The sequence below is a fragment of the Rhinopithecus roxellana genome, chromosome 3 (assembly GCF_007565055.1).
Source record: "Rhinopithecus roxellana isolate Shanxi Qingling chromosome 3, ASM756505v1, whole genome shotgun sequence".
Taxonomy (NCBI): Eukaryota; Metazoa; Chordata; class Mammalia; order Primates; family Cercopithecidae; genus Rhinopithecus; species Rhinopithecus roxellana.
The window spans coordinates 13,471,754-13,486,938 of record NC_044551.1 but is presented as its reverse complement, the minus strand read 5'-3'; the positions used below and the strand labels follow the sequence as shown (position 1 = coordinate 13,486,938).

The following is a 15,185-nucleotide window of genomic DNA, read 5'->3' as shown; positions in this document are numbered from 1 at the left end:
CTGGGGGACACCTGAGGACCACACCCTCCCCGGGCTCCGTGACCATGACAGGACGCCTTCCTCCGGGAGGGTCCACAGCGGTCCTGCGACAGCCGCTCCCACCCCAGTGCAGAGCCTCTGACCGTAGATGGAGGTATGGGCTGGGGAGGGGGTGGTGTGTGATGGCCCTGGGGTCACCTGAGGATGCTCTGCCCAGGTGCCCTGGGCCTGCCGAGCCCATGGTGCCCCAGCCAGGGGAGGGGACTGCGGCTGTGCAGGGTTGAGGCAGTGGTGGGGGCACCGGCGTCGGGGCGCAGGGACGCCCTCTGGACTTTGCAAGGCGCCCACCCCCAGAGCAGGCGGCTGGGCCGTGGGGTTGAGAAGACTGAGGGGTGCTGCCCAGGGAGGGTTCGGGGACGCAGGGCTACGCCACAGGGCGGGGCTGCCGAGGCCGCCTCCCCACCACGCATGGTGAGACCCAGTCAGGCCCTGAAGGACTCAGAGCGAGGTGCTGGGCTCCGCACCACAGCCGCTTCCCCTAGGGGGCCAGATGCCAGGTCGGCCGTCAGCACTGCGCTGAGAGCTGAACGTGGCCTCGGCCCACAGACACAAGAGCCAGTGGGAGGGTCCGTGCCGAGGACACAGGTGCATGTCCCAACCCTGGGACTCACGGAGCCCTCTCAGATCTGGAGTTCTCAGCACCAGTCATGGCCAAAGTGTGGCTCTGTCATCCTGGGGGTCCTGAGTGTGGCCCCTGCTGACCTTGAGATCCCACAAATTCCCCCAAAACAGCTGTAAAAAATACCAGGGCACTCCCTACACTGAGGACCTTAAGAGCCTCAGGCCCCTCCCATTCACCCCTTTCCCTGGAAGGCACCGAAAATGCAGATGCCAACCCAGCGGAGGACGCAGGGGCAGGACCCAGTCGGGGCAGGACCACGTGGGGGCAGGATCCTGGTGGGGGTGGGGCCACCTGGGGTCAGGATCCTGGGGGTAGAAGGGCCGGGTCAGGTGTCGAGCCAGGTGTCCCGTTTTATCGCTGACACCATTTCTTTGTCTGAAACAGGAGCTTCTCACAGGCCTGGCTTGTGTTTCCACTGGTCCTCTGCAGCAGGGAACACTGGGCAGGAGGAGCGGTTGCAAAATTCCCAGAAGCAATGGTGGGTTTTGTGAGCACCCAGAACAGTGGTGGGCGTGCGGGTCAGAGGAAAAGAACCTTCTGGGATGCTTCAAATTCAGGGCTGCGTTCTGTGGTCTTATCGCCTGTGGGGACGCGCCTGAACAAAGACCCTTATTCACACACCTCAGTGAGTCATCTGAGAACCTGCACCCCGTGGGACCCGCCTGGGAGCAAAGGGATGAGGGAAGCCCCTCGGCGCCGCCTTCAGGGCTCGCGCAGGACGTCCCGCCCATCAGCATGTGCTTTGCACGAGTTTTTAATAAGCCTGGAGGTTGAGGTTGGCCTTGAAAGGCTGAGCAGGACAGAAAGCGTCCTGCCCTCGTGAGGCCTTCAGTGGGGCAGGTGAAAAACAAACACACAAGTAATGAAACATCAGGCAGCGAGGAGTGAAGAGGAGAAACTGAGGCAGGTCAGAGGGAGGCCAGCAGGCAATTTCAGACCCGGCGGAAGAGGATGCGTGTGAGCAGAGATCCAAGCAGGCGGGAGTCACGGTGCGTGAGAACGGTCCAGCGCACGGCCCTTGCGCCTAGGTACCCCTGCGCCCCTGCTGGGCAGGCACCACCTTTGCTGGGCTCAGCCCCTCTCAGCACAGCAAGCAGCATGAGATGGCACGAGCGAGAGCGCTGTGGGGGCCGCGGGGGAGAAGGCAGAAAGGAATAGGGGTCAGGCCATCGCCAGATCTACTGAAGACAGACACTGGCTTCAAACGTTCTGAGGAAAAATGCTTCCGGCCGGGACTTGGATACCCTCGTCCACTGTCCCCACTCAGGCTGAGGGGAGGGAGGCCACCTGCAGTGGGTGTGAGCTCAGAGACGTGGCCACACCCCCTGCAGAGGTGCTTGGTGACTGGGCTTCCCAGGAAGACGAGGGTGACAGCCATCAACAGCCGACAAGAAGGAGTAGATGCAGGAACCCATGGCCGTCACGGGAGTGAGGCCTCGGGCGCTTGGGAGGGCCGAGGACCAGGCCAGGCGGTTCTGGAGGGAAAAGCGGAACCCGTCCCAACTCAGCCCCAGCCTTTCTGCACCAAGGGGTGGAGCGGTGCCGACCTCAGACGACGGCTGCCAGAAATGCTTCCAGAGCCGGCTCTGCGTGGGGTGCACGCTCAGGGATCTCACACGGGGACTCGCCTCAGAGCCCATCGGAGCTTCGCTGTTCTAGGTTCTTGTAGTTTTGTTTTACCTCAAACAGGCATTAGCTTAACAAAATATTTTTTTTAAGGTTTTTAAACTAAAATAGAATGAATTAGGTGTGACGTGCTGCTGTCAAAGACAGCCAGGCTGCTGCTGGGTCTGGAGGAGAAGGACGCGGCTGCAAACCACGAGCAGGAGCAGAGGAGACGGGAGTTGCACTGTCTGGATCGCTTCATTAGACCCATGTGCTGTTTCCACAATGACGGTAATAGAATACATTTAATTTTAAGAGAACGTGGAGGTGTCAGAGGGACAATGAGCCTGGGCGGGCACCTCTCCCTTGGCGCTCACCACCAAGCATAGTATGCGGCTGTGCCAGCTGCTTCTCCTTGGACAGGTGGAGGCCAGGCGTCCTCCACTTTCCCACAGTTTCTGGACGCAGCGCACCTGAGCCCTGGGTGCAGACCCTCACAGCGTTTCCCTCGGAGGCTCTGCTTTGTCACCGTGAGGGTAAAGAAGGTCGTGTAGCAGAAGAGACTCCAGGAAGACAAACTGCTTACCCAGGGGTCAAAGGACAAGCTCCCAGGCATGCACCCACCATCTCCAGGCGTGTGCCCTGAGCCCCCAGGGGGTTGCTCTGCTCTCCCAGGCCTGTGCCCACCACCCCAGCTCTGCCCTGCACTCCCAGGCCTGTGGCTTGCATCCAGGTGTGCACCTGCACCCTCTCCCACTGGCCGGTGACTCCCTGGTAGGAGGGACGTGCCCAGCCCTGCCCTGACCCAGGTTCCTGCTCACAGCACATGCCCCTTCCCTGGCTAGACCCCACGGGAGCCCAAGTGGGGCCCAGCCAGGACCTGCTTGGAGGCTGAGCCCACCCCACACGTGCCCCCACCCCCAGGGCCTCCCCAGGGAGTCAGGAGGATGGCGCCTATGGGCTCACCCTCACCCACGGGTGTGGGCCACACTGTGTTGTCCAACTGGCATTTTCAAAACAGGCTTGGAGAGGGCAGAAGACAAGGGCAGAGGTGGTACCACAGACCTCAGAGCGGGGCAGGCAGAGGCAGACCCCAGAGGGCGAATGTCCTGGGGAACGAAGCGCCCCCGCTGGCCGGGGAACACCTGCCCCAGGTGCATCACCAGCTCCAAGGACTCGACCACTCAGGCGGGGCTTTGTCCCAGACACCCCAGGCTACCTTGCCCCCAACCCCATGGGCTGTCCGGGTTCCCAAGAGGCCCCACGGAAAATCAACTGGGCCCAATTTGTCAGAATGAATCTCCTGGGAAACGCCTTAAGACTGGATGCTGGACTGCCCGAAGCCAAACTTACAGAAAAGCTGACAGAACAGAATTGATAGGGCTGGAGAAACAGCAGCCGGCCTCTTATCACAGAGCTGTCCAGGGGCTGGAAACCCGGGTGTCCACGTGGCGTCAGTAAGCAGGGCCAGGGGCAGTCACTAGGACTGACCAGGGCTCTGTCACTAGGACCAGGGGTCTCTCACTAGGACCTGGGGTCTGCCAGTCACCAGAGCCAGGGCCTGTCCCTTGGGCCTGCAGCCTGTGACTAGGACCTGGGGTCTGTTACTAGGGCCAGGGGTCTGTCCCTTGGGCCTAGAGCCTGCTACTAGGGCCTGGGGTCTGTCACTAGTGCCAGGGGCCTGTCCCTTGAGCCTGGAGCCTGTCACTAGGGCCTGGGGTCTGTCACGAGGGCCTGGGGTGTGTCACTAGGGCCAGGGGCCTGTCCCTAGGGCCTGGGGTGTGTCCGTCACTAGGGCCAGGGGCCTGTCCCTAGGGCCTGGGGTGTGTCCCTAGGGCCTGGGGTCTGTCACTAGGGCCAGGGGCCTGTCCCTAGGGCCTGGGGTGTGTCACTAGGACCTGGGGCCTGTCACTAGGGCCAGTTGCTGTTTTAAAGGCATCAGCAGCCTCGGTTTTCCCTTGTTCACTGCCCACACCCACGGGGGGTGGCGCCGACAGAGCCCACATGACCGCTCTCCACATGGACGGCTGTGGGGTGGCTGAGCCTTGCTGGCGGAGGAGGCTGGTGGACAGGCCGTGCTCACATCACCAGGAGTGCCGGCTCAGAGGTTGAGGCAGGAGCCACAGAGCCAGTGGGAGGCACCACCCGCCTCAGCTCATCACCCCTCCCTGGGGCCTGAGACCCCAGAGTCAGCCCTCGGCCCTGCTCAGGCTCTGGCCTCCCTGGGAACCTCTGTCCTGGTTGCAGGTGTCCTGCAGGTCCCCTGGGTTGTGCTGGGCTGGACCAGGCCGGGGGTGACCTCTGAAGCTCCACCTGCCCTGGAGAAGCCACCAGCAGCTTCCCCCGCTGCACCCATGGACCCAAAACAAAGCTGGCCATTTCTGAGTCTGCACTTCCCCACAGTGTAAGATGCAGGGTGATCAGCCAAGCCCAGTGTCCCCAGGGCACATGCGAGAGCACCCCACCCAGAGGCCAGGCAGGCGCACATGGCCAGGGCTGCCCACGATGCCCGTCCAGAGAGGTCACAGTCCTGAAAGGCCACAGTCCTGAGAGGTCCCCATCGTGAGAGGTCCCCAGTCCAGAGAGGTCGCCAGTCCTCAGATGTCACTGTCCTGAGAGGTCACTGGTCCAGAGAGGTCACTAGGATGAGGTCACTAGGATGGGGTCTCCAGGCCTGGGCTGAGGCTCTGCCCCAGAGAGGACCTGAGGTTGGGCTCCTGTTCTTCAGGGACACTGAGGGCCAAGCCCATGCTGAGTGCAGTCCCCAAGGAAGTGGGAGGAGGAGGGCAGGGCCAAGTCCTGTGGCAGCGTCCACAGCACACCACACTTCTACCCTGGTCGTCTCACATGGCGTCCTTCAGCCATCCTGCACGGGGCCACTCGGGACCCCTGCCACTCACCACAACTGCGTGGCCTCAGACCTGGGCAGGACAGGGCAGGCTTCACACTGTCCTAAGTCCTATGGGGTGGGAGGGACCCTGCACAACAGCCTTCCGGTAAGGGGGGCAGGGGAGAAGGGGCTGCGTGGCCCCGGCCACCTCCACTCACTCTCTGCCCTCAGAAGAAGACAGATGGGTGCACAGGAGCTTCTCGGGTCAATAGGGTGCACTCAGCACCCAGCCCCTGGTGCCCTCTGCCTCTGGGAACCACATCTTGGCCCCCATCTGCAGGATGTGGTCCCCGCAGCCCTCAGCACGGCCACTTTGGGGACAGCCACCGGAGCCCATCTGCACACAGGTGTAGGGATGAGAAGGCAGGGCAGTCGCAGAGAAAACCCTCCCAGGCTACACAGCAAATCCCTTCTGAGTGGGAGACTCAGGATTAAGGATGACAGGGAGACGCAGGAGGGAGGATGGAACATTCCAGACCACTAGGACTGAGTATCCAGGCCACAGATGCTGGGGCTGCCAGGGGCACCAACTTTGCCACCAAATGGCCACCGTAGGACAGAGGTGCAATGGGGCTCCCGGACTCTGCAAAGGACACTGCAGCGGAGACTCATCCTGGTCTGAGACGGCTGTCCAAGGCCCAAGTGAGAGTTAAACCACATCCCCGGCCAGTGCCCACCACCCATGCCAACACCATTTCTCTAAAGCACCACACAGGACATTCCACCAACAGAGCATCCCAAAAGGGAATAAAATAGATCCCGGCGGGCTCATCCCATCAACCACGTCCAAGACGCGGCAGCTGCAGATGCGGTGGGACAGGCCTCCATTAAAGGTACCTCCCGTGGGGACAGTCAGGGCTCTCACGGCGGGCACAGCAGGTTAGAGAAAACACAGCTGGGGCTCTCATGGGAGGCACAGTGGGTTACAGGAGAAAACAGCCGGGGCTCTCACAGGGAGCAGAGCAGGTTACAGAACACAGCAGAACCAGGGGCTGGTCCCTCATCCAGCGCGGCTTCACTGAGAGCCAGATGCACGAGGACTGTGCCCCGCCCCAGCCCAGTCACTGCCCTTGGGTTACCCTCTGGGCTCCAGGTCCAGGGCACCTGCAGGCAGCTGGGACAAGGCCAGCTCTGGGCCAGCGGTGGCCCCATCTAATCTCCAGAACCTGTGAATGCAACCTTGTTTGGAGAAAGGATCTGGAAATGAGATCATCCCGGATTAGCCACGGCTGAGCCCTAAATCCAATGGTGAGTGTCTCTACCTAGAAAAGGCAGAAGAGAAGATACACAGAGAAGAGGAGAAGGTGCCAGAGGCTGAATTCGTCCCCTCCAAAATTCACACTGGAACCTAATCCCCATTGTAGGGGCATTAAGAGTTAGAGTCTTTGGGGGATGAGATTGAGCTCTGGGGGCCAGGTTCCGAAGAATGACGGAGTGCCTTGTCCACGGGCTGCAGCATGAAGACACGGCAACCAGACCCTGTCTTAGAAGCAGGGAAGGGCCCTTGTCAGACGCCAAGCCTGCAGGTGCCTTGATCTTGGACTCTCCAGCCTCCAGAACTGTGAGAAGTGAACATACCATTTCATAAATTACCATGCCTGGTGCTGTTACAGCAACACCCACGGACTAAGACAGTCGCCGTGAGGCTGGGACTGGAGTGACGCAGCCACACGTGCAGGACAACTGGAGCCACCAGGAGCTGGAAGAGGTGGGGAGGGTCCCCCCAAGCCTCCAGAGGAAGCTGACCCCTGAGATGCCTGGACACTGGGCTTCTGGTCTCCAGGACCACGGGGGAATGCGTTCCTGTTGTGTTAACCCCGGACTGTGTCAATTGTCAGTGGCCTCTGGACACAGTGACACGGCAGGTGGGACCAGAAGGCTCAGCACCCCTAATGGGAACAGAGTCTGTGGAGGCCCTCGGGTGGCTCCAGAGGCCCCTGGGGGTCCGCTTAAGCCAGGATGGGTGTTAGGCCAGGGCTGCCAACAGCACCTGCCTTCTGAGACCCATCCAGCCTCCGGTTGCCCATTTTTAGGTGGAGAAAATGCAGGGTGCATATGTGGCTGGCGTGAGGAAAAGTCAGTTGGTGGGAATTTGTTGATTTAAGGGAAGGTGCAGCTGTGTCTGCATGCCAAAGGGTTGTCCTCCAGATCAGATCGAGAAACCTCAGGAAGGTCATGCAAAAGAATTTCTGATGTCCTTGGCGTGGGGGAAATTTGTTACACGGACACAGAAAGCCTTGCCCTGCAGGAAAAGATTCTTAGAAGGCACCAGATTAAAAGAAAGGGCTTCCGTTCATTGAAAAAATGTCATCAAGAGAGTGAAAAGGCGAACCCCAGGGTAGGAGATGTGTGCTACACACAGCAAATGTTGGCTTGTCTCCAGAATATATAAAGAACCTGTACAGATCAATAAGAATTCAATACACAAAGGGCAGCTGGCTTGAAAAGGCCCCTCAGGGACAAGGTATCCAAGTGCCCAGTGCTCGGCGGGAAGCACTCAGCTTCGTTAGTATGACCAGGAAAATGCAAATCATAAGGCTTCCACACAGCCTCAGAAAAGGCTAAGACATTGCAAAGGCTGACAGTGGCCAGTGCCAGCAAGGACACGGGCCAACAGGAAACTGTGTGGGTGAATGGCTTCGACCCCTCTGGGAACTGCTTGGCATCATCTGATGAATGTAAAGACACACATGATCCCAGATCCAACGGCTCCACTTCCAGATTGGCCCAAGAGACTCCTGCCCACATGCCCCAAAGAACACCCCAGGAACGCCCACGACAGATTCATCCCTAGCTGCCAAGAAAGGGAAGCCGCGTGGACAGGCGCCTGCTGACAGCATGGTGGTCTGAGGGACAGCGGGAGTCCCCGCGGAAGTGTGGGCAGAATGAGCGCGAGTGCCTGGGGCTCCTCGACACAGTGTGGATGGACCACTCCCGCACACTATTGACCATGGTGAGCCTGCACAACAGAGTGCCCACTGCGTGGCTTCAGGTTAAACGTTAAAAACACAGGCAAAGCCAAAGCACAGTGCTCAGGAACTGGTGATTCGATGAGAAGACAGACGGTGAGTAACACCCCATCTCACTCCCGGAACATGAAGAGAGACAGCCCACAACGACTGGCACTAGAACTGCAGGTGGACTGTGCCAGGTGCCAGCTGGGGCCCTCACAGCAGGCGGCCTGAGGACACGTGGCCACTGGCGAAGGTGGCAGGAACAAGCCTGGTGGGAGGTGAGGCTGAGATGAGCTTCACCCCAGTGGCTCCGTACACGGCCCAGGCTCCTCTGGCACTGAGAAGGCAGAGGTGCCACCCCGCCGAGGAGCAAAGGAAACCGGCACTTGGGCAGCCTTAGGAGAAGCGGGGGCTGGTGTGCACAGGAGAGGATGGATGCCCCAGAAGCAGCCACGGTGGCCAGGTCACCTGTGAGATGCAGGTGGCTGTGCACAAGGCAGAGGGTGCTGGGAGCTCGCCTGTGTCATACGTGAGGGCACTTGGGCCAGGGCCTGGGTTGGAAGCCACGTCCAGACCCCATATGGGTGCTCGCTGCTTCTGTCCCCACTGACTGATGACTGATGGCCAGAGGGAGGCAGCGGGTGTGTGAAGTCGCCTGGCAGGTGCGGCTGTTGGTGGCATTCCCTGGGCAGAGGCCACGTTGGACATTTGTGAACAAATGAGCAGGTTGGGGTTACAGGTTATGGAATCTGGGAAATGTGGTCTGTGACGCCATGTGCCCTGGGGGATCACGTGGAGCCCACATGGGCGGCGACCTTTGATCATGCCAAGAAGTCAGACGTGGGACACAGAGCCTGCCCGGAGGAACGCACGCACCAATCCCTTCCCTGAGCCGCACTGAACGGGGAAAGGGCTCCAGGTGGCCTTCACTGCTGGGCTTAAAGAGGGGTTAAGAACCTCCCTTCCCTTCCAGAACCTCACTTTTCAACAACATCAGCACAACTGGGGTCCTCAGAGGAGGCGCTCACCCTTCCACAATGGAAGGGAGAAGCCCGGCTTTCTCAACGGATGAGGCTGCAGAAGGCAGTTGGTATGATGCAAAGACAGAAAGCTGTCGCCTACTTCCACTCTTTTGAAAGATTTTTTATATTTCTTCCCCAAAGAAAGTCATGCATTTGGACATTCAGACATTAAATTACAATTCACAATTAAGTAGTGCTTAAGTTAAAGGAGAAACCTGGAACTCAGAACAGTCTTAATTTGCATATCAGGAAATAAGATTTAGGGATAGCTGATGTTTTTCTTAATTCTTTTTCTGAGAACCGCGTGCCACTTTCCTGCAGGGCACTGCCCTTCCCCAGGTGTGATTGCAGGGGGCTGCAGACCACAGAACCCGCCCCTCCCCTGGATCCAGCAGGGCCAATCAAAGCCATTCCCAGGCAGAGCCCTGCAGCGCTGGGGAGGGGCTGCCCAACTGAGGAGGTGCTGCTGAGTTGACGGGTCCTGGAGGCCCTGGCGGGGAGATGGCCTGGAGGTAAAATGCCCAGGATGGGGAAGCCTTGGGGGGGGGAAGTCCTAGGAAGGGGTAAGCCCTGGGGGAGGAACCCTGGGAGGGATGCCCTGGGGAGGGGGAAATCCCCTGGTGGGGGGGATGTGCTGGGGAGGGGGATTCCCAGGGGAAGGGGATACCCCGGGTGGGGATGGCGTGTGCAGAGGAAGCCCTGGGTAGGGGGGATTCCCTGGGTGGGGGGATGCCCTGGGTGGGGGGATTCCCTGGGTGGGGGGATGCCCTTGGTGGAGATGCCATGTGGGGAGGATGCCCTGGGTGGGGGGCTGCCCTGGGTGGGGGGCTGCCCTGGGTGGGGGGTGCCCTTGGTGGAGATGCCATGTGGCGGGGATGCCCTGAGTGGGGGTAGATTCCCTGGGTGGAGATGCCATGTGGGGAGGATTCCCTGGGTGGGGAATCCTTGTGGACGTTGTCCTGGGTGGTGGAGCCTTGGGGAAGGAATGGCCTAGGGGGTGGTTCTGGGAGGGGGTGGCTCTGGGAAGTAGATGTCCTGGGAGGGGGATGTCACCTTAGGGGGAAACCCTGTTGCCAATGCCCTAGGAGGGAATCCCTGTGTGAGAGATCATCTGGGTGGGGGCTGCCCCAGGTGGGGGATCATCTGGGTGGGGGCTGCCCTGGGTGGAAGATCATATCACGGGGATGTGGTGGGTTATAGCCCTGTGGCATGCCCTAACACACACACACCAAGAGGAAGGTGGTCTCCCTAGGAGGAAGATCCACGCAGGGCAGCTTAAGGTTTGGCTCGTGGATGCCGGGGACCAGGTCTGAGCCCCAGATGTGGCTGGGCCTGACCCAGGCAGCTCCACCCCTTCCTTCCCAGGAAACACCTTTTGCTCCAGCAGTAGGAACTAGGCATGTGTAGATTCTGCTGCCTGATCCTGGCTCCTGGCTGAGGGTTTGTGGGCTCAGATGGACTTGACACCCGGCCGCAACCCTCCTGAGCGCAGCCTTCTGGCTCCCCCAGCCCAGGAGGAGGCAATGAGCGACTCTCCTCACCCAGAGTGTTTTCCTGAAGGCGCTTCTGCCTGAGGGCACCAGGTTGGGCCAGGTACTGCAGGGCGCTGACCAGCACTGGCCTGGGGGCCCCGAGAGCCCCAGATGGCATCCCTCTCACACACTCCTCCTGTCTCACCACCAGCTATAAATAGACTCGGCTCTGCTGGCACAGCCTCTCCCAAGGAAGCTTTTAATTCTCAGCGTCCTCTGCAGGGAGTGGCTCCCACAGGCCTGGGAGGGAACAGACTGCCTGCTCTCCAGAGAGCTCCCCAGTCTCCATCTGCGATGGGTGATCCTAATTTTCTTCAGGCAGTTCTCCTGAGCCCTGTGTGTGGCGCTTTGGCCTTTGTGCCCCCTGCAGCCCCTCCCTCCAGGCCCTGCCCAGCCCGGTGCATGAACCCTGTTGATCGATTCCCAGGCCTAGGGCAGCCACTGCCAGTGTGAGGCTTGCAAATTAGGGTAGAGGGGTCAAAAGGAAGCCCCTTTTAGACCGTTTCTATGAGCATTTCTATGCTCATTTCCACAATGAGCATTTATAACCTTGTATAATCGTTACAACATGTATTGCAACTTCAGGGAATTCAGGAAGATGGACCAACCACAGCTGTAAGATTAAAATGCAGCCAGTGACCAGGGGAGCTTCCTCCACGCACACGCAGGTCCCGTCTCCATGACTTCATGCTTTGTGAAGATGCAGAGCGAGTTCATGCCGGCGCTTTTTGGAATCAGGGATCCCATCAGAAACCAGGAAAGCTGCAGACCCCTCCCGGGAAAACGCACACACCCTCCTGAAGCTCGCCTTCTGCAGCCGCTCCTGGAGCCCGCCCCTCCCCCACAGGCCCTCCGAGGATCACGTGGTGGGGAGGCGCTGGCACCCAGCTGCTGACAGGCGCGAGAGCCCAGTTCAAGGCGCAGGCATCAGGCTGCAGCTGCCTCACTCCCCTCCACTTCCTGCCCCTTCCAGGCCTCCGTCCAGCCCCATCTCCTAGTCCCAGGTCACAGGGAGCTGGGTCACCTACCAGGGGCAGGGGCTGGCTGGGCGCGGAGGGGGAGACCTCTCTCCCAGAGAAGTCAAGCAGGGAGGGGTGGCCGGGGTGGGCTGAGGGGCCCAGTCCTCTATAATAAACATGCCAGGTGAATCAGTGATGACACTGAGAGGGAACGCAAACCCCCATCCAAACAGCAGCCCCCCAAACCCCCATCAAAACAGCAGCCCCCCAACCTCTATCAAAACAGCAGCCCTCCAAACCCCATCAAAACAGCAGCCCCCAAACCTCTATCAATACACCAGCCTCAACCCCCCATCAAAAGAGCAGCCCCCAAACCCCTATCAAAACAGCAGCCCCCAACCCCCATCAAAACAGCAGCCCCAACCCCCATCAAAACAGCAGCCCCCCAGACCCCATCAAAACAGCAGCCCCCAAACCCCCATCAAAACAGCAGCCCCCCAGACCCCATCAAAACAGCAGCCCCCAAACCCCCATCAAAACAGCAGCCCCCAAAATCCCCATCAGAACAGCAGCCCCCCCAGACCCCATCAAAACAGCAGCCCCCAAACCCCCATCAAAACAGCAGCCCCAACCCCCTATCAAAACAGCAGCCCCCAACCCCCATCAAAACAGCAGCCCCAACCCCCATCCAAACAGCAGCCCCCGAACCCCCATCAAAACAGCAGCCCCAACCCCCCTATCAAAACAGCAGCCCCCAACCCCCATCAAAACAGCAGCCCCAACCCCCATCCAAACAGCAGCCCCCGAACCCCCATCAAAACAGCAGCCCCCCAGACCCCATCAAAACAGCAGCCCCCAAACCCCCATGAAAACAGCAGCCCCCCAGACCCCATCAAAACAGCAGCCCCCAAACCCCCTATCAAAACAGCAGCCCCCAAATCCCCATCAGAACAGCAGCCCCCCCAGACCCCATCAAAACAGCAGCCCCAAACCCCCATCAAAACAGCAGCCCCCCAACCCCCACCAAAACAGCAGCCCCCAACCCCCACCAAAACAGCAGCCCCGCCACGGCCGGGGAGGGACGCGCTTCTCACCTCCCTCGGCTCCGTTTACGTAACCGAAACCGCAGAATAAAGGGCTCCTCAGATCCTCGGGCGCTGCTCCCAGGGGTGCGGGAAGGTGTCCCGGGAGCGCCTCTCCATCGCCACAGGCCCGCGGGCAGTAGCCAAGGCCCAGGGAAGCCCGAGGCTCTGCGGGGGACGGTCTGACACCCCCACCTGCCAGGACGCGGTGGTGTCAGGACCCCGAGACGACTCATTCTGGACCGTTTCTGTGGCCCGGGATCTCTCAAAACCTGCTGCGGGCAGTGGCTTCATTCCAGCCTTCCACGCCCTAATTTCCCACGGCTCACATTGGCGGCGGCCCCCTCGGCCTGGGACTAGGGAAACGGTTCGAGTCCCGGGCTGGGGAGGGCCTGGAGGGAAAGGCTGCAGGGGCGTCCCTGGCAGCGAAGAAAGACCAAAGCGCCAGGCGCAGGGCCCGGAGACGGTGACAGACCTGTCCCTGGCGCGGCGGACGGTGACCCCCGCCCGTGGCCTTTGCGAAGCCTCCCTGCCGCCTCCGGGCACCGAGCGCGCAGCGCCGAACCCCGGGCATCCTAATCTGGGGTCGCCGGGACGCGCGGGACGGCCCGGGAAGGGGGCTCGGGTGAGCGCGGGGGCAGGGGCTGCGGCGCAGGTGGCTGCTGGGGCTGATGGGCCCAGTCTGCGTCCCCGGGTGACCCCCGAGCCGTGCCCACAGGACCGAGCCCCGCGCCCGCTTACCTTGGAGACGCAGGGATTGCAGCGGCGGCGCCTCCGCGACTCGGCCGCGCGCGACCTGGTGCTCAGCGGAGCGCTCCCGCCGCGGCCCCGCGCCAGCCGGTCCCGCCCAGCCCCGCCCCGCCCCGGGCCCGTCCCCGGCCCCCAGCGTCCCGCGCCCGCCCCAAGCCCCGCCCCGCGCGCTCATTGGCAGCCCCGCCCCCGCCGCCCCACCCGGCTCGGGGAACGCGCGGGGCGCACCGAGGCGTCTGCCTTACAAGGCCGGGTCCGCGCAAGCCCCGCCGGCCACCGGGTATCCGCTCAGCGCAGGGCGCGGCCGACCCTCCGGCCGTGGGAACCGCCTGACAGGGTGCGGCGGGGCCCCCTCACCTGGTTCTGGGGCCCCCCGGGGACGACCGGACCCGGATCTCTGCGCCCCGCAGGACGCGCGTGGACGGTGCGGCGGGGGACGGATGAGCGCGGACGCGGCCTCCTGGGACGGGGTGGGCTGGCGGCAGGGGCGCGAGGACAGTGCTGGGCGACCCCCGACCGCGTCCAGTTCTTTCAAGAGCCGCAGACGGTGCAGGGAAGCGGCAGGGCCGGGCTGTGAGGGTGCTCGGACCCCAAGGCGGGGCGCAGGCTGGGGACTGGGCGCCCAGGTGGGGGCACCGCGGCCGGGGGTCGGCCTGAGCAGGGAGCCAGGTCCGTGCCGGGAGCGGAGCGCAGCTGCCTGGGACGGGGCCGCCCTTCCCGCAGAAGCGGAGGAGCAGAGCGCGCACCCTGTCCCGGCCTCAGCCTCCGTTCTCCCTGCAGGTCGCCCGTGTGCAGCGCCACCATCCCGGCCACTCTTCTAATCTCGCCTTTCTCGGGGCACCTGCGGCCCCGCGCCCCTAGACAGGCTTTGCGGAGGGGGCTCATTCTGCCCGGGGCTGACCGGCCCTCCGCAGGAGTTGGCTCGGCACAAGATTCCGGGCCGAGCTGACAGGGCGGTTCTGTGGTGCTGGGTGCTGGGACTTGAGGGGCACAGGGGCCTCTGCCTTGAGGAGGCCGAGGCACAGCCCCCCAGGAGGAAGGGGTGCCCCTGGTGACTTCCAGCTCCACTGTGTCTGGTGCAGCTGAGCTCCTACCCCAGCCCCGACTCTGTCCCTGCACCAGGTGTCCAGCAGGCCCTGGAGCCCGCAAAGGCAGCAGGGGAAGTTGGGGTGCAGGGTGCTGGGCAGGGGGTGCTGAGGCCTCAGAGCCCGGCGGCTTGGCCCCCACCCACCCCACGGTGGTCTCGGGCCCCACACTCCTCTCCTCTCCTGTGGTTTCTCCTTCCACTCAGAACTGACCAGAGATGGGCCTCTGTGTAATTCTTCTGAGAAATTCCGCACTCGGAGCAGGGAGGTCGGGAGACCCCCAAAGCTGTGCGGTGGCCAGGCTGCGGCTCCTGCTTCCCACCTGCCGGGGTGCGGGCTTGACTGCCTTCTCGTCCCGCGGAGCCCGGGGCGCCTCCCCCTCGGGCAATTCCTACTAACAGCATCAATGAAATAATGAAATGATCTCTCCTTGGTGTGTTCTTACTGTCCTAATAGGCACAGGTGACTCTTCAGTGCATTTTTTAAACCTGTACAAACTCTCTTGACATAAATGCAGTGATTTTACAATAAAATTGCAGTGGGAGGTAACGTCAGGCTTCAGAGACAGACATGGTCCTGGAGCCTTTGTGAGGAGAGGAGAGGCCGGGGGCGCGGGGCGGCGTCCAGGGGGCTGAGCGAGGTCTC

The 15,185-nt window shown here is 61.7% G+C and overlaps 1 protein-coding gene across 4 annotated transcripts in view; it reads right to left on the bottom strand.

The window, feature by feature from the left end:
- Positions 1–13,564, bottom strand: part of LOC104654227 (tubulin polymerization-promoting protein) — a 43,641-nt gene extending 30,077 nt beyond the window's left edge. For 3 of the 4 annotated variants that reach the window (XR_004056333.1, XR_004056332.1, XM_030927155.1), the window contains exon 1: positions 13,447–13,564. The gene's annotated coding sequence lies outside the window, so the exon portion shown is untranslated. The remainder of the gene's footprint in view (positions 1–13,446) is intronic. The other variant, XM_030927156.1, reaches the window with a different exon arrangement.
- Positions 13,565–15,185: the final 1,621 nt, after the last annotated feature.